Here is a 24,002-nt window from a genome sequence, read left to right on the forward strand (position 1 = left end):
CTCTCTATCCTTTGCAGCTGATTAAGGGTACGGCATACAGCCATGGGTAATGACTCCATTTGCCAATCCCACAACGGTGGAAGAGCAGCCCTACAACGAGGAACACAGGAAAACTTGCAATGTGGTGGAGAGGACATTTGGGCTCCTGAAATCCAGGTTCAGATGCCTGTCCCTGACAGGAGGAATCCTCTTGTATGCTCCACCACTTGTTTGCAAGATCATTCTGGCATGTGCATCCCTGCACAACATTTATGCCTGGACAAATATCCCCTGGGATGAACAGGTTGATGAGGATGGAGCAAATAATGTGAAGGGGGAACAAATGAACACTGATGCAGGAGTGCGTAGGAGACTCTACATTGCGGAGAACTTCTTCACATAATCACCATACTTTAAACATCACATTTTAAATTGCACAAATAAATCACTTTGTACCTGAATCTCCTTGATCTACTAATTCTCCACTTCATACACCATTGGAATGTGATTCAAAGCTCAGTGAGCAGGTAAGTAACACAAAGGTGACCAGTATGGTAGCAACATTACTTTGTGACATAAGAGGGTCTACTGCCACCATCTCTCATATCAGTGACACGCAATTTGAGGCCATGTGACTTGTGTAGGTCTAGATCCATGCACCACTTCATATCTTGTTCTGTACAGTGGGCAAGGTGCAAATACCTAGCCCATTCACCACAACTCCACCATGCATAACAGGGTGCATGCAAGGAGGCACACATAAGGTAGGGGCTGTCAACAAATGCATTTAAATTTATTTAGGAACTGAACAATGTCACAACTCATGGTGACAGCAGTTTTGCCTGCATGGTACATGTCTGAAAAGGGTGGTCCTTAAGTAAATGCCCATGGATTGTAACCTATGTCTGATGCTGAGCCTGCACAGTGTATCCATGGGAATGTGCCCTGGCACTGACATTGGGCACAACCCTGGCACATGATGGACTGTACCTTACTTATGGCACTCACATATTGGATGTGGAGTGCGCAATGGGTTGACTCAATAAATTATCAGCTAAGGATGCAGAATCACTATCCAAACACATGACCTAAATTTTATCTGAGTCAAATGTAGTCAAAGTGTCAAATTTTCACTATGTACATGAGGTGCACACTTGGCACACAAATCTACTGTCTTGACACATGCCTAGAGCAAATCCAGGCAAACATGTGAAGACTGATATACAGGTGTATGTCCTAGGCAGCAATGGGTTTGCCAGTATCAACAATTCAGGACGTGTCTGCATGTATACCTAGGATGCTGTGTATAAATACATCACAAAGCAATACACACCACTCATTGTCACTCACATAACAGAACAAGTGCATGATAGCAACAGTAAGAAATTGTCCCATTAATGTTGCGGCCTCAACATCGCAATCAGGTGTGGCATGTGCTACTTTGTTCAACTTTTCTGACAAATGTCTGAGACACAACACCAATCTGAGTGTGAGTAGATCTAGCCAGGTATGTAGCAATTGGAAAATGTACTGTATAGCACTGAGATGAATTCACACCTCAATATCATTCAGTCATGGTAAGAGTTACCTAGGTTGTGGTATGCTGGAAGAAATGCATATCCATGTTTAATAGAGGTTGTGGATGTGCAGCTTCAAGACAGCCACGGATACCTGTAAATACAACAAGGGAGGTGAAATGGAGACAACACAAGTGCTGTGACAGGAGCAATGTCTTGTGTGTGTGGAACTCATGACATCTCACAAATACCGTCAATGGAACCATAACTTTCAAGTAGCCAGTAGAAGGAGATGTGTACATCTTCCAATTACAGAAGTCACATGTTGCATCCTGTCCATGTATGACCAGACAATGGTGCAGAAGAAGATGTGTACAAAGTGTAAGCAACCTAAAGAATGGGAGCAATTTAGGTGATGATACATGTCTTACCAGTAGTGCAGGAATACATGGAGATGGGACACACATAGACCAACACTAACTGTACAACACATCAATGTCTACTTGCCAACATTTCACATATGTACAGAGAGGGTGTGCAGGTCAGAGCAAAACCCAGACATGCTGGGCAGTAGCATGCTATGGTATTTGCCCATCACATGCCACCATGACAGGAGGCTGTGAAAGACAACACCATCTGTACCCTGGCACGTTTCCAATATTGAAGTCCCAACAGATATACAAGCCCAACCAGCTGCCTAAAGAAACAACTAAGGACATCAATTAATGTCACATGTCCCACATGTGTAAGCACCTGAGCTCTGTACATGAGAGTGTAAAGCTTACATCAAGTACCGCAGAGGAAAATGTGATAACCTGGTCTGTATGACCACAGTTGTGCATGTGTCTGTCTGCTGGGGAGTGTGCATAGTTCTTCTGAGTAGCAATCATGAAGATGCTAGGTCCCTGCTCAAGAAATCCACACACCACTGCTCTTACTACCTAAACAGATCATATTGTCAGTGGCTTGATGCATGGGCACAGGGGGCTGAGTGAACTGGAGCGCCATCATCTCCCCCTTCACATGCAACCATGGGTTTGTGTTGCCATACAAAATTACACAGTTGTTACGATGAGTAGGCTGTCATCTATGCCAGACTGCAAGTCTGTTAAACAGTGGTATGCCATTGTTTGTGACTGTCATAACAAACTTTGGGGCATATTTATACTCTGTTTGCACCGAATGTGCGTCAAAAATTTTGACGCACAATCGGCGCAAACCCTGCCCCATATTTATACTTTGACGTCCGAGCCCGCGGGCGTCAAAATTCCACCATGTGAGTCATTTTTTGGAAGAGGGAACCAGCCTTGCGTTAATTATATGCAAGGTAGGCGTTCCCTTCCAAAAAATGACTTTAAGGCCTGTGCCCCATATTTATACTCTGACGTCATTTTGACGCACAGCAGGGGGTGGGCCTTAAAAAACGACGCACACCCTGATGGGTGCCGTTTTTTAACGCCTGGGTCAGGGCAGGCGTTCAGGGACCTGTGGGCTCGGAAGGAGCCCAGAGGTGCCCTCCCCTGCCCCCAGGGACACCCCCTGCCACCCTTGGCCACCCCAGGAGGACACCCAAGGATGGAGGGACCCATCCCAGGGAAGGAAAGGTAAGTTCGGGTAAGTATTTTTTTCAGAATTTTTTTGTGGCATAGGGGGGCCTGATTTGGGCCCCCCTACATGCCACTAATCCCCTGGGCATGGCCATTGGGCAAGGGGGCATGACTCCTGTCTTTGCTAAGACAGGAGTCATGTTAATGGAGGTTGGGTGTCAAAAAAAATGGCACAAATCCGGTTTGAGGCCTGAATTTTGCCTCAGACCTGACTTGTCCCATTTTTTGACGCACAACCCCCATTTTCCCATACGCCGGCGCTGCCTGGTGTAAGTCATTGTTTTTGACGCACATCAGTCCGCAGTGCCGGCTAACGTCATTCCATAAATAAGGCGCCCGCATGGTGCGTTGGAATGGCGTTAGCCGGCGGTAACATTTTTGACGCACAACTGCGTTGGTGCAGTTGTGCGTCAAAAAGTATAAATATGGGCCTTGATTTGGACAAATGTGAGTGCCCAGTTGATGGCATGCACACATATGTCACATTTCACAGCACACATGTACCACTGTAATGGCTCAGACATGGCAATGTGCATGGATTATAGGGCAAAAGGCAACCTAGCACTACAGTAAGGGCATAGGTGTCACAAGATTAGTGACTGGAAGAAATTACCTTCACATGTGTTCTGACATATGGAACCATAGGTGGCACTGATGTGACAACGTATGCATTTGTCAAATGGCAACATGTGTCCATGCAGGAAGATAGTAATATAAGGTTTCACATCCCATGAACACACCATTGTCTTCATATGTTACAGATATTACAAAACAGAAGTCAATACACACACAACATATACCATTCTTTATTAACACATGTGTACAGTACATCTCCTGCAACTAAGATGCATAGGGGACCAAATGGCACACGTGTAGCAGAGCAACATGAATTAAAATCCGACAACACACAACAAAGTGGAAACACATGCACACGCCATTTGGCAGGGTTTACATGATGTAATTGCAGTCCAAGTCCACTCAATACTGTGAGTTGAAACTGTCACGGTTATCACATGCTTTACCATTGGTTGGACATAGGCCACCATATATAATGTGTTGTAGGTATGTGTACATTTGTATCTCTGACATAACAATGTAGTCTACCCACAAATTAGTATACATACACTTGTGTACACACCTAGCATACGTGTGCCAACATGTATGTGGGCACAGTATAGCTACACATGCACATATACAAAAGGTGTGAGTAGCTGCATCGGGCAGACTCATAAACAAACCTATAGGTTACACATACCATTGTCACCACAATGACAGTACTGAACATATACGCACATGCTGCCATAACACATATTCAACATTCTTGCATAGCCCATGTAACATGTTAAGTTAATCAGGGTGCACTCAAGGCCTACAGTGCAAAAATCCACACAAATTCATCAAGCGTCAAACATTTTAGACGCAGAAACTACAAATTGCAACGTTTGTAAAATGACACCTGGGCCCTGACCCACAATTGCACATACACACACCTCAGAACGCACCTTGGTGTGTAATCGATGCTTGACAGTCAATCGTCAACATTTTTCATTCACATGCATATACCATACAATACCCCTAAGATAAAGGATGCCTAGCCCCTGAGCGTCTATCGCACATCCACAGGCCTTTGCCCACTAATGGTGAGAAAAACTACGCATGAACGTCATGTGTAAAAAAAGATGCATGACTGGAAATGTGACACACATGCCCAGGAAGTGATGAAACAAGACATCCTGCCTCCAAACATGGTTCAGTGAGTACACTTTCACTTCACAGTCTTATTGTCTGTGACTGAGTGAGGTTGTGTGGAGGTGTTGTTGGAGTTGGATTGGTGCTTTTTGGAGTGTTTGTAGTGTTTCCTTTGTTCTGTCTTGTAGCTGTTGTCCTTAGTTGCCATGAAACTTGTATTTTGTACTGTAATTGTACAGTATTTTGTCTCTGTATTGTGGTGTGTTTGGGGTAGAATAGTTGTTTGGGAAGTTGCGGTAGCTGGGTAGGGGTTAGGTTTACTTTCATTCTTTGTTTAGGGTGTACTGCAATTGCAGCCTGTCTGGAAAGGGGAGGATGCAGTGGATGTCTGCGGATGAGCTGGAGGGGTTCATCTGGCTCGTACATCACTACCTCCTATTAATGTTGCAGCTGGATGGCTGGGTAATACTTGGATCCCCTACAGAGGCACGGCGGCTGTGGTGGGGCAAGGTGCTCCACCACCTCAACAGGATATTTGGTGTCGGAAAGAACGACCACCAACTAAAACATCAAGGGGCAGATCTGGAGACAAGGGAGCAGGATCTGTTGGACCATATTGGAATTGAGATTGTTGGAGCAGTTGGTAAGTCTCACATTTCCATACAAAGTCCTTACTTTTGTATGCGCATGACATTTGCACATATGTTTGAGTGCTGCATGTCATGCCTGTGGATGTGGACATGTCGTATGCTACCTGTATGATGAGTCCCAGTGCCACCTTAGGCCTGCAAGTCAGATGTACAATGATGAAGCCTGTGCTGGGCATATTTTCAGTTCACAACCATCACAAAGTGTTGTGATGAATGTATAGGACAACAAAACCAGGATGGGTGGCATATGTATAAGCCACTGAGTAATTTGGGAAATCTCTTATTACAATTATGCCAGCAATCTGAATGGCTGCTGAGAGCAGGTGTGATATGGGGGATGAAAATCTATGAGCTGGGCCCCCAATGTACTCAGTAGAAGTTGTGAGGATCATTGCAACTCCTGCTGAGTACATCATTTATCTACACAGAAATAGATCCATTAAGACTATACCTGCATCATGCTGTGCCTTAATTCTCGTTAGGCGCACACATGGCCGGGATAAGGTGGTGCACTGATGGCCACAGGGACTGTACTAATGCAATTGGTGCACCACCCCTGTTGTTCTATTGGCCCCTTTGTGTCATTGGCCATGGCCATGTAAGGGAGCTTGACCATGCACTGGGTCCAGACTACTAGCACTTCCCTGTTCCTGTTCTTTGAGCGTCACACACTCCCTATGCTATGTCTATTACCACACACATGTGCAGAGGCAGTTTCACAGGCCTGACACTTCTCAATGACACTATGGGGTGGCCCTACATCTGCTTCTTCACTGCCACATCACTCAATAACCTGCAGCAACAATGGCATCCTTGGACCACAGAGCAAGTGTTTCTGTGTTGAGGAATATTCTATGGCCATGTCCTTTTCCCTCCCTGGACAAATAATGGTAGCCCATGGCAACAATGCCTGGTGACACACACTATTTGCTAGACATCCATGATTTAAATCAGTCAATGTGCAGTTAGGTACAACTGTCTTCACAGGTGTATACTCCCATAGCATTATTGCTCATGTGTGTGCCTTGTGATGGCACACACACATTACTTACTTTACTGAACGATGTATCATGTCATTCCTCAACACCTGGGAATACACACACAACCCCTGGGCAGTAGTTCATCAGTTTGCTGTGACAATGAGGTAGATGTCTATGACATCTGAGGCAGCCACAATTGCTATCTGTGTCAGAATGGGATAGCCACTACAAAAACCCTTGCATGCCCCTCAGATGCAACATACAGTGTCAATCAGTCCCATATGGTCATGAAGATGTAGAGCTAAGAGACACCTGCATGACAATGCAATGTTTAAATGGTGCAGTGAGAAGCACCACAGGAGTGTCAGGTATAGTGATGTTTTGTAGGTGTGTGGGTCTACATTATCTGCGACTATATGTGATTGACTGATCACAGATATTTGTTAGTTGTTCTGTCTGCCACTAGGATGACGGGCTCACTCAGCCTAACAAGTTAACAGTATACAATGTCATCCATTCACTGCAAAGTACAAATCACACTAATCAATGTTTTCCATCCATGTCTTGCAGGTGGACCTGCACCTTACACCGTGGGAGAGGTTGCGCGATTCGAAGACCCTGATGCATCCAGTAAGTGTCATCTTGTGTGTCATGGGTGCTAATCCAGGGTTCCGTGTGAGTCAGTCTGTAGTGTGGAATGCCATGAAATATGTTTTTGCCTGACCAATGATTTGATATCATTGGAGAATGGATGGTGACATCATGCATGTTGGAAAGTTGTGCAATGAAAGTGGCTTGTATGCAGTTCAAGGGACAACGTGTGCTGGCATGAAATTGTGTGAAATGGGAATTGTCATGGCTGGCCAGTCAGTCATTGGTGCCTACCATGATAGGTCTCAGGGAAGCTGTCTATGTACATAGCATGCCTGTTTACAGCCACTTTGTCACAGCGCCATTTTCAGCAAAGTGTCCCACACATAGCTTACACATACTGACAATGAGGTACAGATGTGGGTGACATCTGCGGAGATCTCTAGAGGACTTATGTAGGAGACATATACACTACAGGTGCCTCAGTACCCTTCAGATGTGAAGAGTCTGTATAACTGCAAGGAGCCATATTGTGCTGTACAACAATCTGTAGTGTACACATTCAGTAGACAACTACCCTCCAGATGGTTGTGTGAAAAGCCTATGGCCCTCATTATGACATTGGCGGTAAATTACACTTACCGCCATGCCGACTGCCGCCTACATACTGCCGTGACGCCGGATATCTGCTAACCATATTATGTAACACACGTACCAATCTGTCACTATACAGCCACACACACAAGTCCACCAGCCCAAAGGTCAGTTATAAACTGGTGGTATCAAAATCCACACCATTACGCCACCAGAACTAGGCCCACAACATTACGACCCTTGAATCACCACAGCGGATATTCAATGGTGGTAAACATTGGTGGTACATACTGCTACGCTCACAATACACACCCACTAACAAAACAACATCACATTGGAAGATTCAAACTGCACACACCTGACACACATACACACACCATACCCACACCCCCCCACCACTATAAAACACACACCCACATCACCCACAACCCTTTACAAATACAAACCATTGTCACGAGACAGACACCACGACCACAGACAAGACCAGAGCCACACACCACCTACACCTATGCACCATCCAAGCACCCCACATCACACACCCCAACATATCACCCTACACACCCTCACCCACACCACTCATACCACACTCATGGCACCACAACGACACACCAGGTTCTCAAAGGAGGAGGTAAGGGTCATGGTGGAGGAAAACATCCGGGTAGAGCCACAGCTATTTGGATCACAGGTGCAGCAGATATCCATTGCTAGAAAGATGGGGCTATGGCGGAGAATCGTGGACAGGGTCAACACCGTGGGACAGCACCCCAGAACAAGGGATGACATCAGGAAGAGGTAGAACGACCTACGGGGGAAGATGCGTTCCATAGCAGCAAGACACCAACTCGCTGTACAGAGGACTGGCGGTGGACCCTCACCTCCTCCCCCACAACTGACAACATGGTAGGGGCAAGTCTTGGCAATCATGCATCCTGATTGCCTGGCAGGAGTAGCAGGAGGACTGGACTCTGGTAAGTCAATTCTCTAGTGCTATCACCCCCCTACCTGCATGCCATCACATACCCCACCCTCACTCCCATCACTCCACCACCTCCCACACATCCCACCATCACAACTCACTCATCCCAATGCCAAGCCCTGCATGCTCTACCAATGCATGGACACCACTCACAGACCAGCATGGACACCTATCATCACAGCATGCACACTAGAGAGAATCACCCACCCCACCAAATAACAATTCACACAAGGCAAAGCTGCAAGGGCAATAACAACCATAGAGGGCAATACACTCATGCACAATATGTCACACGCAGGAACAATAACACTGCATTTACATCCCCACAGGTAACCCAGCCAATGTCACTGGCGAAGAGGTGCCAGCAACATCCAGTCCCTTCCCAGAAGAGGCCCACAGTGATGACAGCAGCTCTGCTCGCCTGGATGTGGATGACCAACCTGGCCTATCAGGGACCTCTGTACAGTCAGTTATCCAGCAACTGTCTCACACCACCACAGAGCCTCCCCCCTCAGGAAACACCACCACAGCACCCACCCAGCGGACCCCTACCTCTGTCCCTAGGACACGTCAATCAGCAGTGTGTCCACCACTACAGAGACCCCAGGCCACCCCACAAACACAGGACAATCAGGGACCTGGGGTCAGTGGCAGTGGGACAGAGGCAAAGGACAACACGGAAGCTGGGAGGACTGCTGTGCGACAGAGGGAGGACAGGCCCAGGGAACCGACCCTCTAGGAGGCACTCACCATGATCCTGGGAGCATACCAACATTCCCAGGATACACTGGGCCAGATCACGGACAAGATGCAGGAGAACATGCAGCTGCAGGAGGGACAGTACTGGGGATCAGGGAGGACTTGAAGGCCATTAACACCACCCTGGTCTCCATTGCAGGGGCGCTGGCAGACATAGCCAACAGTATGAGGGAGGCAGTGGCACACCAGCGGGCCCCTGACACTAGCCAGTCTATTGAATAGTCCTCCACCACTGCTGCCGCTAGTGGACAGGAGGCCCCACCACACGACCAACAGGCCACCAGCACCCCTCCCCTGCAGAAGGAGAACCACCCTGCAAACATTTCCTGCAATCCAGGCAGAAGCCAGAGACTATTGCCAAGACCCCCGCCAGGAAATAAGACCCTCCTGATTGTCACCCTTCTGTCCCACTCTCTCAATCTCTCCACCTTTAACTGCCACTGCTCCCCTTTCTATGTCCCTTTGGACACTGCACATGTGATACAAATAGTCTGGACTCTAACTTGGACTTTCCTCCATCATCACCCCAGCCCATTGCACTACCCCTTCTTCTTCAGAGCACTGCAATAAACACACTTTGACAAAATACAATTATGGTGTATGTCAAATGCTTTCAAAATGTATTCGTTTAACTAGGTTCAAACATTGCAATTCAACTGTACAGTAATGTTTATATAGGAAAGACCTGTAGTTGGATGAACTGAACACACCAGGAGCAATAGTGGGGCACCAACATCTGCAAAAAGAGATGCCAAAGGGTACAGTGAGTGGGCATAGAAGTAGGAATTCACAGCCTGCCAGTGACAATGTCACACATCAAACTGTCAATTAAATGTGAAATAACACTGTCTTATCTGTGTCTGTGAAGTATTGACGAATAACTGCACATCTGTTGTCCGCATCCTCATCCTCTGCCTCCTCATCTTCACTTTCCACTGCTGCCATACGGCCATCTCCAGCCTCCTCCTCCTCCTACAGAAAAGGCACATGGCATGGCAAGGCAAGGTTGTGCAAAATACAGCATGCCACGATGATCTGGCAGACCTTTTTGGGTTAGTAGCACAGGGAACCACCTGTTAGATGGAGGCACCGAAACCTGGCCTTCAGGAGACCAAAGTCCCTTTCTATAATCCTTCTTGTTTGCCCATGTGCCTGATTGTAACGTTCCTCTGCCCTTGTCCTGTCATTCCTCACAGGGGTCAGTAGCCATGAGAGGTTGTGGTAACCAGAGTCACCGGCAAATATCGAGGGACAACTGTTAGCCACACACTCACCCTTAAAGCCCACAACATACCAATACACTAACATCCACTAGGTGGGAACCAGGGCTTACCTGTGCCTCTAGAGTTGGGCCATCACATTTGGGATGCTGCTATTCCTCAGGATAAAGGCATCATGCACAGACCCAGGATACTTGGCATTGACATGGGAGATGTACTGGTCATTTATGGAGTGAAAATTCTTTCGATTTCTGAGCACCTGTTCATTTCGCTGGGGGGGTACAACTGCAACATGTGTTCCATCTATTGCCCCAATGATGTTCGGGATATGTCCCATTGTAAAGAATTCAGCTTTCACTGTGGCCAAATCCTCCACCTGGAGGAAAACGATGTAGCTTCACATGTGTTTAACTAGGGCAGACAACACTCTGGTCAGCACTACTGAGAATATTGGCTGTGACATTCCTGCTGCCAAGCCCACTGCACTTGGAAAGAACCAGTTGCCAGGAAATGGAACACTGATAGGACTTGCACAAGAGGGAGGATCCCGGAGGGGTGACGGAAAGCAGATATTAGGTCAAGCTCCAATTGGGCACACAGCTCCGTGATTGTGGCCCTGTCAAGTCTATAGGTGAGGATGATGTGCCTGTCCTCCATTGTTGCCAAGTCCACCAGGAGTCTGTACAGAGGGGGATGTCTCTATCTCCTATTCATCCACAGTGGTTGCAATCTATAGGGCAAAAGAGTGAGCAGCTGGTCATTATCTATACATTCTAACCACCACAGTTCAATGCATGTTGTGACTGTAACATTATGTTGGTGGGATATGTCCAAAATGTAAATTTGTGTACTGTGACACAGTTAGGATCCATGGCCTGCAACCCCCCTGAAATGGCGTCCGCCTGTCCTGTATGGAGGGACAGGTGGAAATTAGGTAATTCCACTAATGTTCTGCACCGTTGCGGGAGGCGGTCGAGAACCGCAGTGCAACTCCTCATTGGTTATCATTGGGCCCTATGGGGTACAGTGGCCAATGGTGATGTATGCCGGCGGTGTCGGTACGCACCACCGTGGACGTGATCGCCATTTTCTATCTGTTTACTCACTTACTACCTGACATTTAACAGGAAAGGACCTACACTGCATGTTCTGCTGTGACCTGGGGAAAGGGCCCCTGCCTTCACCTCGGCAGAGTTGGAGCGACTGGTGGGTGGATGGGGTCCTACCCCAGTACTGACTGCTGTATGGGCCTCCAGTCCAACAGGTGAGTACACCGTGAGTACGATGCATGGGGCGTGAATGCATAGAGTGCTGTGTGTGAAGGCCCCATGTAGGGAGGAGGTTGGTGGATGGGCCCTGGGCAGCATGCTGCATGTATGCTGACCATGTCTGTGCTAATGTGGATGGGAAAGGGCATGGTGGGCCATAAGTGTAACAGGCAGAACGGTCTGACTAATACCTTTCCCTGTGTCTAATTCCCTGCAGGTCAGCTCCCATCAAAAGAAGGGTATATGGCATGCCATCGCCAAGGACGTGCGGACCCTGGGGGTCTACGGCAGGCGGAGCACCCACTGTTGAAAACGGTGGAAGGACCAGAGACGTTGGGCACGGAAGATAGCGGAGGCCCACCTGGCGATGGGTTCCCAACGAGGAAGGGGTGCCTGTCGAACCCTGACCCCTCTGATGGCTGACACACTGGCGGTAGCCTATCCTGAGCTAGATGGGCACTTGGGGGCATCACAGCAGTAACAAGGAGGTGAGTACAGTGCAGTACATTACAACTTACACCTGGTGGGGTGGTATCCGGGTGGGGATGTGGACCCTGTGGTGCCCCTAGGCCTGGCCTGGCATTGCAGAGTAGGCCTCATGTTGGGCAGGGTTCTGATGTGAAAGTCCTCCATCCAAGCTAGTAGGCATCCATTACTGGGCAGGGGTCTGTAGGACTCAGGTAGGCTGCAATTTGCGTTAGGTGTCCCTATCCATGGGCTGGTGACTAGCATTGTGACTGGTAGTGCATTGCCCAATGTGTAGGGCTGTTCCCTGTGTGTGAGTGTGTCGTGTACACCAACGGTGGTGTTGGTGCTGCCATTGACCAAGTGTATCCTTTGTCTCTCCACCCCCTTTTTGTTTTGACATCCTGTCCTTATGTGCATTAGCATCATCTGGCGGAGGAGCAGAGGCACCAGCGACAGAGGGAGCTGCATCCCACAGGACCAAGGAGGCCGAATCCACCGACGTTGAGGGCACCAGTGGGATGGAGGGCGAGGGAAGCACCACGACGGAGACTGGAGGGGACAGTTCAGACACGGATACCCCCTCTGATGGAAGCTCCCTGGTGGTGGTGGACACCTCTGTGCCCACCCCAGCTACAGGTACAGCCACAACCCCCAGTACCAGCACCCCAGTACCAGCACCCCCCTCCCAGCAGCCCCTCAGCGAGTTTCCCATGCCTGCTCACCCAGGAGGATGGACATCTCCTTCTCCCCAGGCACCTCAAGCCCGGCCCCAGTTAGCCCTGCTGCCCTGAGTGAGCAGGCTATTGACCTCCTGCGATCCTTCTCTGATGGGCAGTCAACCATTGTGAATGGCTTCCAGGGGCTCGCAGCCGAAATGCAACAGTCCAATGCATTTCTGGAGGTCATTCACATTCGCTTGGCGGCCCAACAGAGATCAATCCAGGCTCTGGCCTCCTCTCTAATGGCAGCCATTGTCCCACCCTCCCCCCTCCAACTTCCTTTCCCAATCCCAATGCCATTCCCCTCAAACCCAACCTAAACCAAGCACACATTCAGAAAAGCAGACACCCAGGACAACACACAAGAGTGGACATGGCAAACACAACCACCACACTTCATCCCACAGGCACAAACACAAACACCATCCAGAAGCAGACATAACAACATCCACTGCCTCAACTGTGGTCCCCTCCTCTTCGTCGTCCACATCCCTCCCAGTAATGTCTCCACTCAGACCTGCATGCACTATATCCTCAGCCACAACCACCATCACCAGCACACCTATCAGTACACACCCCTCACTGGCAGTTACCACCACCACATCCATGCACACATCTCCTGTGTACTCTCCCACTGTGTCTGTGCCCCCTTCTCCCAAAGTACACAAACACAAGCACTCAGACACCCAACAGCCATCCACCACACAACAGCATCCTGCCCATGCACCTGCACCCAAACACAGCAGACTGACATCTACTACCACCACTCCCAAACCATCTCCCTCTTCCCGCCCCAATGTCCCTAAGAAGCTTTCCTCACTACCCTAGCCCTCCCCCATACTTCACATCAAGCCAGGGTGGTCAGAACCCGGGCAAGCACCTCACCCACGGGCACAGTAGTGTCCCCAGTAACTCCAGGTGGGAAGGGATCCCAGCCACCAGCCAGCCAGACTGAAAGGGTGCCTGCCCCAAGTGCTTCAAGGAAGGGCAAGGCACCAGCCCAGTTGCAGGAAGGAGGGGCAAAGAGCCAGCCCCAGCTGCAGGAAGGAAGGGCATGGGGACTGCAACAGCAGGCAGTAGAGACAAGGAGCCTGGTGCTGGGACTCAGTCAGAGCCACCATCACCAACCATGGTGGTGCAGCAGTCCGAAGCTGCAGGGGGTGGGCTGGATAATCCCCCCACCACTACCAGCTCCACCAGCAGCACCGCCACCAGCAGCAGCAGCCCCAGTGGGCAAGTGTCCGAGGCTGCAGGGGATGGGCTGGTGCCTCCCCCCACCACTACCAGCAGCAGCAGCCCCAGTGGGCAGCTGTCCGTGGCTGCAGAATGGGCTGGAGCCTCCCCCACCTCTACCAGCAGCAGCAGCGCCACCATCCACTGCCACCACTGAACAGCCGTCACCACCGGCGGACAGTGTGTAGTCCTGCATCCATGGGCTGTTGTGCGGCCTGGCGCCTGCAAATCCTGTGGGTATGACACCAAGCTGAGAGACTGTGACCTTGCACCCCCCAAGATCTGCATCACAGGGCACAATGCCCCCTCTAGAACCAGCGGGTAAGACACCCACCAACCCCATCCTCCACAGGTTGAAGCTAATTGGGCATAATGCCCCCTCCATAACCAGTGGAGAAGACACCCACTCACCCCATTCTCCACAGGATGATGCTCACTGGGCACAATGCCCCTCCAGAACCAGTGGAGAAAACATCCACTCACCCCATCCTCCACAGGATGAAGCTCACTGGGCACGATGCCCCCTCCAGAACCAGTGGAGAAGACATGCACTCACCCCATCCTCCACATGATGAAACTCACTGGGCACGATGCCCCTGCCAGAACCAGTGGAGAAGACATCCACTACCCCCATCCCCCACAGGATGAAGCTTACTGGGAACAATACCCCCTCCAGAGCATATGGGCAAGTCACCCACTTGAGAGACTGTGGCCTTGCACTCCCCAGGACCGAGGCACAGGGCATGTTGCCCCCTCCAGAGCATGTGGGCAAATCACCCACTTGAGAGACTGTGGTCTTGCACTCTCCAGGACCAAGCACAAGGCATTTTGCCCCCTCCAGAGCATGTGGGAAAATCACTCACTTGAGAGACTTTGGCCTTGCACTCCCCAGGACCGAGCACAGGGCATGTTGCCCCCTCCAGAGCATGTGAGCAAATCACCCACTTGAGAGACTGTGGCCTTGCACTCCCCAGGACCAAGCACAGGACATGTTGCCCCCACCAGAGCCAGTGGGCAAATCACCCACTTGAGAGACTGTGGCCTTGCACTCCCCAGGACCAAGCACAGGGCATGTTGCCCCCTCCAGAGTATGTGGGCAAATCGCCCATTTGAGAGACTGTGGCCTAGCACTCCCCAGGACAGAGTGATGGGCATGTTGCCCCCTCCAGAACCAGTGGCATTGTACCATCTTCCGGCTGAGGTGCCCCCCGTTCCCCACCTCCCTGAGGTACCTGGCTATTTTCGACCTGATGCCCCTGCAGTGTCCTCTCCGTGTTGTTGCAGTAGTGAGGTGGGGCCATGGACTTTGTGATGTGGCCCTGTGGACCACGAACATTGAGGACTGGGCAGTGTCCCTTGATTTGTAAAATGTATATACCTTTTGATTTGGATTTACGTATTACTGCTATATTTATCTTCTTATACTCTTTTTACTCTATTGTAGTTGTCCTTGCATTATTCCTGAGGGGTATGGGGTCAATATGTTATGTTGCTGCAGCTGTATGTGTGTATGGTGTTGGGGGTGGGGGTGTTGCATGTTGCGTGTGTGTGTGTCACTTTCCTTTTCCTCCCCCCCTCCCTTCTGTGCTAGGTGGCAGTATTCACCATCGTAGTCTTCGCTGACGATAGTGTTCGTAGCGGAGCAGCAAGTAGAGGAGCATGGGGAAGACATGCAACTCGGGCTCGATGGCGGCGTGGTTCTTCCCAGAGTCTCCGCAGGTGAGTCGTTTCCCTTCAGTGCAGTGTCTCTGCCAGGCTTTTGATGTTGTTGGTACCGCCCTGGAAAAGGTGGCAGTTTCCTGTCTCATAATGCAGTGGGTGGAACATTGTCTTCCGTCCGGCTGTAGGCAGTTACCGCCGTGGGGCCTGTTGATTTTGCCCTGGCGGTCAGTGTGTTAAAGTGGCTGTCTATCTGAGCTGTTCCCGCTGTGGTCATAATTTCGCAGTTATTATCGCCGGCATGTTGGCGGTATTACTGCCACTTTATCATCGACCGCCAGGGTTGTAATGAGAGCCTATGATTCTTCCCACACCAGATCTCAAGCAGTTTTCACAACATGGTCCTGCTGCCATGATAATTTTGAGTGATGTAGGTCACATCACATATGCCTATGATGTGAATGCTGTGTGCGTACCTGGTACTTTGATGATGTCTGACATGCATATGCAAATGATGTACAATGTTACTGGAAACTGTTGCAACACCCACTGAAGTGTGAATCTCACTGTTGGCCTAAGGGCACCCCCACAGGAACCATGTGTGTGCCATTTATCACATGTAGCATTACATTGCACAGGGTAGGGGGTTTTAGTTCTGGAATGTGTTCACAACTCTGATGTGCAGCTCAGGCTTAAAGCCAAGCTTTATGGGAAGTTTCAATCAGTTGTACATGTGGGCACATCATGGGCAAAGGCGTGCCCCCTTGTTGCGTATGCTCAGCTCAGGTCTTACAACAGGACACATTAGTTTTAAATAACCAAACCTTAGAATAGCAGGTGCAAAGTTACCTGACCCCCTATCATATGGCCCACACCTTGCCTCTATGTTACACTAAGGGCCATATTTATACTTTTTGATGCAAAACTGCACCGGCGCAGTTTTGCGTCAAAAATATTACCGCCGGCTAATGCCATTTTGGTGCGCCGTGCGGGTGTCAAATTTATACTTTGACGAACGGCGGCGCAAACCACAGGTGGGAGTCATTATTTTTGACGCACACCGCAGCATCAAGTCGTAAAGCAAAACGACGTTAACGCAGCGGAAATGACTGTGGGTCGATTTACGACCCTGCAAACTGGATATGCGCCGTTTTTTGACACAATAGCGTCAAAAAACCCCAGGAACACTGCCATTTCACCAGAGGAGAGCCAAAATGGATCCCAGATGCCACTACAGACCCCAGGAAGATGACAACAGACCAGGAACCAGCCAGGAGGACCCACACAAGACCCAGGACAGTTTTAAGAAGAAAAGAAAGTGCTGCTTCAGTGCAGAGGAACAGGACATTCTGGTTAAAGAGGTGGCAGAACTTCAGCACCAACTGTTTGTCACCTCAAAGTTGCCAAACAGTAGGAGAGAGGCTATATGGCAACAAATTGTTGACAAGATTAACAGTGTAGCAGAAGTACACAGAACAGTCATCGAGTGCAAGAAACGCTGGCATGACTGCAAGCGCAGGACCAAGGAAAAGATGGGCAGAAACAGGAAGGCAGCACTGCAGACTGGAGGTGGGAGTCCAGCACATCAGGAGGCCCTGGACCACATGGAGGTGATGGTTGCAGCCGTCATCCCTGAGGAGATCGTCACAGGGATTCAAGGACAGGATATCGCAGACTACCAGGAGACAACGCACGTGCAGGGTAAGTCGCATGGGGAATTAAAATGCACTAATGTCAACTACAACCGGGGGGGATACCGACAACAAAATGCATGGAAGTCATCATATACATAGAGTGGCATGGGTAAAGGGGGATGGCATGGGGGCATGGCCTGCACAGACAGAAGCTGGGGCACACCATTACACTACACCAACAACAGTCCCATGGGGGAAAAGGGAAAGCCACACCAGGAGGGAAGGGCACAACGTCAAACTGACATCCCGGCACACGTCAGCCACCATACCCCCTACATTAACTAGGGCCCTATTAACAACCTCTAGCCATACCGACAACTGGAATGTAACTGCGACAACAGTTGCCACTACCACTTCCGCTCTGTTTGCAGCTCAAGTAGCCAATGGTAGTAACCTCCCCATGGATCATACACACCTAAATTAGGGGGTTGAGGATGACAACATCAACAATCCCATGAAACAAGACAAAGGCCCCAGTACTGTCAAATGTCAATGCCCATAGTTGTTGCAAACATCAGCCAATGTAAACAACAGTAAGAGCTACACAGCACTAAGGACATACCCATGCTGCATATGTCAGCGTCCATCCTGTGCCTGGGTCACAATGTAACATCCCAAATGTCATACTGCTCAGACAACAGCATTGAGGGTGAGGACACATGTAACTGGTCACTGAAATACACCTGCACAGTCAGAGGAGGAAATAGGACACTGATACGATTATCAGGGCAATCCAATATACCACACATTCCCCAACATCACCTGTACACATTACCAATGCCAACATCCATATCGTGTCATAACATTGCTATGCATAGGATATGCCACATGTCAAATACATTTAAGTGGCTGTGAAAGATCAGAGATTGGGGCAGGTCCAGATTGTTAAGTGTGCTGCTAGTGCCATCAGAGCACCCACAGCCAGTGAAAGGTCTCACCATGAGAATGGATGTAGACGGAGGCTTGAGTAGGACAAGAAGGTGGCAATTCTCTATTTGGCCAAAACCAACACCTAGAAGAGATGATGCTGACAAGTCTAATAACTCAATAACATACATGTGACATGCAGGTGGGCCATAGGCCTGGGAGAATGCCGATCTGAAGGACTGGAGCAATGAACACGAAACAAGATCACAATGTGAATTTATCACAAGGCAGGCATGTCACATCACTCATGCCACAACACAGACACACTAATTGTACCCTGTTTCATTGCAGAGGAAGAAGGATCTCCTGTGGATATGCCTGTCCCAGAATACCCTGATGACATGGATGACGAGCCGATAAACATTCCCCAGGAGACTATCCAAAAGGTCCTTGAAACCCTCCAGACCCCACCTTCAGTCACAAGGAGGAGCACAGAACAAGCAGCCATTGCAGAGGATCCACCCACCACCCCAATTGTAAGACCTGCCAGCTCCAATACAGCTGAGGACTCAGACGACACTGGCACCAGCTTTGAAAGAACTGTAGTTGGAGTACAGCAGGAGCTGGCCAAGGAGGTGCGGGTGGGGATGCAAAGTATGGCAGCCAGCCTTGAGGGGGTGCGCTCGTGCATGATTTCCTCTGCAAATCAGGCAGCAGCTATGCAAGCCCTAACATCTATCTTGCAGGAACTGCAAAAAACCCAGAAGGAAATCAGCACAGCTGTAATACAGTTGACCCAACACCTACAACCGCAATCCTGTCAACGCGTGCACGAATGCAACATTGAACTCCTCAGGGCCGACCTGGCTGCCTACCATCGTGATGTGGTTGCTATTCTCAAAAACTAGCAGATCCTCCTTGCTGCAGTACTGCCCTTAAGACCTTCCCAGGGAGCACCGACCGGGATGTCTGACTCCACGTCTTCTAACACTGAAATGTGTTTTGCCCCTTCACAACCACAACCACCAAGAACAGAGGAGGCAACACACACATCAGAAGAAGAAGACATGGAACAGATCACATTCACAAGGAAAAGTACCCGGAAGCACTAGTCCCTGCCACATGGACAACTATTACCAAGGTCCTGCTCTTTGTAACATGCCAGTCTTGCAACAACTCTACTTAATGACTGTTCTGCTTACCACAGTATATATTGTCAGCCTGCCCAGTGATTGTCTCTCTCCTACTCATTGGCAAATCATGTCCCTCTGTACTGTCTGAAACATCACCCCAGCATGTCAAAAGCATTTCCGTAACCCCTTGTGTACGATCACAATGTAAGATGTCACTCTAATGGACTCACAATCATGGACAATGTACAGATAGCACTACAGTACTTTTCAATAAATAGCACTTACACAACAAATCTGTCTCTGGGTAATGTGACACATCAACTGTGCAGTAGATAACTGAAATGTGCCTACTGTCAAATTATGTAGCTTGTCAATACAACTGTCCTGATATTATGTAGTCAGATAAATCTGCACAGTGCCCATGATTGCATCATACTCTGCCCATCCTGAGGGACATATCTGATGAAGTGAGAAACCATACACTATCATGCTGTGTTGGACAGAATAATGCTTCCTCATGTGTTAGTCATACATGTAGCAACATCCGTAATATGGACTTCCAAAATTTAGGGTAACGTAGACACCACATATGAGAAAGCATGCACCAGATAGATGGCAGACGCTTGTTCATGTTAATGGTCCACATTTTCAACATCCTATGTCCTAGAGTTTTGGTAACAGCTTCCTAGGCACTAGTTGGTGAATCCCACAGTGAGTCATACACATGCTTTGAGGAAGTGGGTACCATGTTGTTTGCCCAGACAGACAAAGGTGAATCAAAAATGTATGATGACACCACAGTTGAGGTCATAGAAGTGAGCCACAACTCTCAAGTGGCTGTGGTGGACCAGCAGACGAGGCAGCACGTGTCCACATATTTCCAGTGATCAATTGCACATAGGTGTCTTGTTCATGTGTGTGGTCCAATGATGATCCTGTATATTTTTTGGGGTGTAATGTGTCACAGTTCGGTCCAGGACTCATCATGAGTCAGTGGCAGCTATTCCTGTATCTACTGAGTATCCTTGGTTGATCAATGTGAGTAAAGTGGATGAGGACATGAGAACCTACATGGGGATGGTCCCACCTTGTCACTAAAGACGTGTGATGAGGCAGTCAACAGGGCAACCTTGGTGTGCTGAGTGAGATAATGTCTCAGGTGTCATGTTCCAGCAAGTGTCATTACAACATTTGTACACAGGTTAGCCTCTGCAATTCCCACTGCATCTGGGAACATCATAGCTTCTGTGCTGATTATTCTCGCAGCTATTAACCACACACGGCCCATCGATATGTTGTGAGCACTGTGATTCTGTGTGTGAACTGTCAGGGTCCTGACATGTGTGGATTTTTCATGGACATTATCAGAGGTTGCTGGTTCTGCTGAAGGCCCCGTACCCAATCCCTGCATACGGCCCTGGGACACTATCACACTTTGTCATTCATGCATAAATGAGACCCAGACAAGGGATGTGCCATGAATTTTGCTTTTCACAGAGGATTTAACTCAAATGGTACAGTTAAAAGGCAGATGATGCTATGCAATGTATTTGGGTATGCGTTGAAGAAGCCTATGCCCAATACCCCCTGATGAATGAGAGGTTTGCTAACGCAAGTGTGGTACATATGTAGACACAGGGATACTTTAGTGTGACGCAATAACAGATGCCAGTCAGGCTGACAGAATGCAGGGTGATTCATGATCCAGCAATTTGACAAGTTACATAATCAGTGATCTGACTCAGACTGTTTGGAGGACGAACTAGACAGTTGACATGTCAAACTGTGTATGTCCTGTGTTTTTGAAGGTGACATATGAACCCAAGGGCTGTGTTACACGGCTTAATTAGTATCTATGATTAACGGTGTTTTTAACATAATGGCAACTCCTATGCTGTTCCAGGCATCAGCAGGGGCAGTGCTTGTTGAAATGGGTGGTGTCCATTGAGGTGATCACAGGTGTGGGCTGCATCAGTTTCTCACAAGTCCTGTAGGTGAGATTTGCATTCTAATGGCCAGCATACTTTTTCACACGGGAAGCAATTAACAGGTGCTAACAGGGCTTACAAACTAGAAGCCAGTGTATTAATTGACCTGACGTACATGCAGTCAGATGTTCTATGACAATGGCATACCATAGGAAAGGGTGTAGCTCACTGGATTGCTATTGTTAGTCTGTGTGTGTAGAGGAGGGAATATCAGGGTACACATCTTAGTATTCCAGGGACCTCTTCAGACAGGTGGGTTGTGATCAGGTGCATGGGTGTGCCAGGAGTTAGGAAATGGGCTGACATGTACATGGAATGTCATGTGCGCAATGCTGCTCATATGAGTGGCACTTGTGCTGTCTATGTTCTGCTTCTATGGAACTCTAGTCACAGATAGTACTTGCAAATATTGGATGCAATTGGACTTACTGCTGTCAAGGGTCTGGTCAGACATTCCTGTTACTGATGCAAAAGCACATCGACTGTCTCATGTATGAGGCTTGTTTTCCCCTTATTGAGTGATGGTGTCTTAGTTGTGTGCCTTATGCTTGCGTTGGACCTTGATTTCAACATGTATGTGTGAAATAGGTGTGGTCCTCTGCTATTGGCCTTCAAAGGAGAAATGTACATGATATATGCCATTTACAGTGTGTGTGTATGTGACCATTGTATGTTACGCATCACATTAGCTCTGGGATTTTCAGTGTTCTAATCAGTATATCAGCAATGCTCCATGAGGCAACACTCTTATTCTGGTAGGTAGAGATGAAGGTGTGCAGAAATGATTAGCCAGACGATGATATGGTGATTATTATAGGTGTTTATTTAAATTAGTTCATTAAAGTGGTGATGGTGATTATATTTAAAATAAATTGTTGACGATATGTTGCCGCCTGCGTATACCAGCGGCCGTGTTCTGTAGTTCCCCCTCATGTTGCAGGCATGCATCCTCCTCTTCCTCCTCTTCAGGCATGTGTGGCTCTGGTTCCAGGAGGGGAATGTTCCTTTTGATGCAAATGTTGTGCAATATTGCACATGTTAGGATGATCTTACAGACCATCTCCGGGGAATAAAGGAGGCTACCACCAGTGATGTCGAGGCATCGGAACCTTGACTTGAGGATGCCGAAGGTCCTCTCGACTATGGTGCGTGTCCTCCTATGTGCGTCGTTGTAGGCACGCTCTGCTGCAGTACTTGGGTTGCCAATAGGTGTCATTATCCATGGCTGGATGCCATACCCCTGATCAGCTGCAAGAGAAAATGAATGGGATCATGTTGATGTAGCTGGCCCTATTGAAATGACCTTTCATGGCAGTAGTTGTCTTGTGTTGTCTGTGACTCTTTTGTGTTATAATTTCGCATCCTAGGCTTCTAGGATGTACCATCTGCATTGTGTTGTTTCCTTAGCTGAACGAGTGTTTGGCTGCTGATTGATTTTCAGCAGTATGTTTTGGGATTTGCAGTACAGTGTGCCCTCCCTAGCATTGTGACTTGTGATACAGGTGTCCCTGTGTCTTCACTGGGGGTGAGATGATAGTGCCATACACAGGTTAAAATTGACAGTGCTGTTAACACGTTAATATCAATGTACCCTGGACATCCCATACCTTTAGACTTATGCAATGGATTAATGTAGACGTCACTGGGACACTTACAATTTTCAAGGTGGCATTTAGGCAACCCACTCCACACGTTGTGATCATTGACGTCTTAACATTAGACTGTACACTAATTTCAGATGTGTGACAGGTTCACTGCAGACCTATGAAACATGGCTAGTGATGTCACGACCTCAGTGTGTTCCTGTTCACATGTTGCTGTTGTGGTGTATGTGTTGTGTGTCCTAGAGGGTTGCTGTGCAGTGTGTATATAAGTGGGTTTTTGCACTTACCAACAAGTAGTCCATTGCCATACCGTCCATCCTGGAAGTGTTCATTGATGATGCAGTGACAGAAGATGAAGGAGTCGTGGACACTCCCAGGATATTTAGCCACGATGTTGGTGATCAATCCCTAGTGATCGACAATGGCCTGCATATTGATGGAATGTGTGCCTGCATATTGATGGAATGTGTGTGCTTCCTGTTGCGGTAGAGGTGTTCAGTTGCAGCAGGTGGCACAAGGCGTACATGTGTGTGTATTTTGGAACATCATGTTGGCAGCTATTCATACACCCCACCAGACTGGTGATATACAGACAGAACAAGGTGGGGACTAATACACACCTCTGGCTAACCCTATAGTTGATGGAAATCCTATCAGTGAGATACCTTTGACTATTCCACCTGACGTGACCACTCAGTATCAGTATGTAATTTAATTCTAATAAAAACGAGATCTTCTTGGATAATATATTGTCTGAGGACTTCCCACTTGCGTTTCCTAGGGTTTAAATCAAATGGGACCCTCAAA

Source organism: Pleurodeles waltl, chromosome 2_2, assembly GCF_031143425.1.
Source record: "Pleurodeles waltl isolate 20211129_DDA chromosome 2_2, aPleWal1.hap1.20221129, whole genome shotgun sequence".
Taxonomy (NCBI): domain Eukaryota; kingdom Metazoa; phylum Chordata; class Amphibia; order Caudata; family Salamandridae; genus Pleurodeles; species Pleurodeles waltl.